Raw genomic sequence first — 2,932 nt, 5'->3', positions numbered from 1 at the left:
CCAGAATCCTTGGAGGCACATAGCTGCACATGGCACTCCAGTCGTGGTAAGGTCTTGCCAGATTTGGATAGCCCAATTCTTTTTTCTTTTGTAGATTTTAACCTTGACAAAATTTCAAACTTACAGAAAATTACAGGTTTAGGGTGGTGAACTCCTTTAAAACCCCTTACCCTGATTCACCAATTGTTTACATTCGCCACATCATCATTTTATGTATGCATATTTAATGTTATTCTTCTGACCCGCATGAGAGAAGGATGCAATTATTGTGTGATTTACCTCTACATATTTCTGTATATGTTCTCAAGAGCCAAAGCATACACATTGTTACTCACAGTATAATTATAAAAAATTAGGAATTAAAAAAAATTTATTCAAGTATAACTAACATCCAGCATTTTATTAGTCTCAGGTATATAATATGAAGATTCAACAGCTGTATACATTACTCAGTGCTCATCAAGATAAGTGTACTCTTAATTCTCTTTATTTTAGCATGCCCTGCCAGGTTTTGTGTGATAACATGGGCCAGGAAGAGGAACTGCTGAGTATTGCCAGAAAGCTTGGAGAAGGTTGTGGCCATAAATAACACAGAAGGGGTCCTTGACCTTCTGAAGAACTGAACTGCTGTCAGATGTCCATCCACCTATTCCAGACAACCAGGATTGGAATTGCTGCTAATGGGGTCCACAAGCACTGCTAAGACAAAAAGGTGGTGTCCTTGGTCAGAGTCCTCATCAGAAACTGGAGCTATTGAACTCCCCTGGACCTCCCAAAGAATAAAAAGGAGAAGAAAGAGACAAAGCAAGGAAAGAAAAAGGACTTGACTGTTCCCATCAGAAACCAGAGGCAGGACTTTTTCCACCAAGGAAAAAAACAAGGACAAGAGCCCAAAGACAGGAGAGACTCTGTGGACTCCAAGTCTTCAGCCAACTCCTCTACAAAAAGGCCATCGATGGAAAGATCAAACAGCAGCAAATCAAAAGCAGAGACTCCAAAAACATCCAGCAGCACCTCAATCCTTACTTTTGCCCCCTCCATCTATCTCCTGGCACCCTACTATCCCATAGGGTACTCTGTGCAGGATAAGTGTGTGGAAATGCCCTCAGCAGCCCTGAAGGCTGATGACAATTGCAAGGACTATGGAGCCAACTGTGACAAGAAGTCATCAGAAATTGAAGATCATATCTATTAGGAGCTCAAGAGCAATGACATGAAGTACTGGAACCAGGTTCACAGACAAATAAACAAACTTGTGGACTCCAGGAATCCAGTCTGAGGAATAATGTTCTCAGTGGGGCCATCTCTGTTGTGCTTATTGCCAGGATGATGACAGAGGAAATGGCCAGTGATGAGCTGAGAGAATTGAGAAATTCCATGACCCAGAAGGTTACCTGTGAGCATCAGATGGCCAAGATGGGTGGCACCACCACTGACCTCTTCCAGTGCAGTAGATGGAAGAACTGTACCCAAAACTAGGTGCAGACATGCAGTGCTGAGCCCATGAATACCTTTGTCTTATGTAATGAATACGGCAGTCACTGGAGTTTCTGATGGAACTGCCAGCCACAATTTCACTGAACAAGATGAGGAAGAACAAACAGAAAGTATTTCACTTAGCATTATACCTATAGATCTCTCTATGCCATTGCAAATGGCAAGATATTATCCTTTTTATGGCTGAATAATATTCCATTGTATTTATATACCACGTCTTCTTTATCCACTCATTTGTCAATGGGCACATGGGTTGCTTCCATATCTTTGCTATTGTAACTGTTGCTGCAATAAACATAGAGGTGCATATATCTTTTCAAATTAGTGTTTTCATTTTCTTTGAGAAAATACCCAGTAGTATGGTAACTAAATTTAATTTTTAATATTTTGGGGAACCTCCATACTATTTTTTTGTATGTGTATGTTTAATTTATTAGATTGCCAAATTTCTCCAAAGTGGCTGTACAGTTTGCATTTCTGTTAGCAATTTATGAGAGCCCCAAGCACATATTTGTCATCACTTGGCATTTTATCTCATTACGTTGTTTGTTTTTGTATTTTATTGAGATATAATTGACATACAGCCTGTTAATTTCAGGTGTACAACCTAATTATTTGATGTATGCATATATCATAAAATTATTATCACAATAAGTCTAGTTAACATCCCTCACAACACAGAGTTAAAAATTTATTTCTTCTTGAGATGAGAACTTCTAAGATCTATTCTCTAAGCAGCTTTAAAATATCAGTATAGTGTTATTAACTACAGTCACCATGCTGTACAGTATATTCATGGGCTTATTTATTTTGTAACTGGAAGTTTATACATTTTTATCACCTTCACCCGTTTCTTTTATCCCCCATTTCCCACATTTGGCAGCCACCAGTTTGTTCTCTGTATCTATGAGTTTATTTTTTGATTGATTGTTTCTGAGATTCGATATGTAAGTGAAGTCATATAATATTTGTCTCTCTGACTTATTTTTACTTAGAATAATGCCCTGAAGTTACATCCATTTTGTGGCAAATGGCAAGATTTCTTTCTTTTTGTGGCCAAATAATATTCCTTTATGTATAAAATATTTATGCATTCATCAAACCATGGCCTCTTAGGTCATTTCATGTCTTGGCTATTGTAAATAATGCTGCAATGAACATGGAGATGAAAAGATCTGAGTTAGTGTTTTCCTCTCCTTTGGATAAATGCCCAGAGGTAAAATTCCTAGAATCTTTAGAGTTCTAATTTTTTTAAGAACCTCTCTACTGTTTTACATAGTGGCTGCACCAATTTACACTTCCACAAACAATGCACGAACGTTATCTTTTCTCCACATCCTCGTCTGATATTTCTGGTCTTTCTGATAATAGCCATTTTGGCAGGTGTGAGGCGACTCATTATGTTATTAATTTGCATTTTCTTTTTTTTTTAATT

The 2,932-nt window shown here is 37.8% G+C and overlaps 1 pseudogene; it reads left to right on the top strand.

Moving 5' to 3' along the window:
• Positions 1 to 523: 523 nt before the first annotated feature.
• Positions 524 to 1,554, top strand: LOC125162915 (transcription elongation factor A protein 3-like; annotated as a pseudogene).
• The last annotated feature ends 1,378 nt before the right edge of the window (positions 1,555 to 2,932 follow it).

Source organism: Prionailurus viverrinus, chromosome A3, assembly GCF_022837055.1.
Source record: "Prionailurus viverrinus isolate Anna chromosome A3, UM_Priviv_1.0, whole genome shotgun sequence".
Lineage (NCBI taxonomy): Eukaryota > Metazoa > Chordata > Mammalia > Carnivora > Felidae > Prionailurus > Prionailurus viverrinus.
Note: the sequence above shows the minus strand (reverse complement) of the source record. Positions and strands in the feature narration are given on the sequence as shown.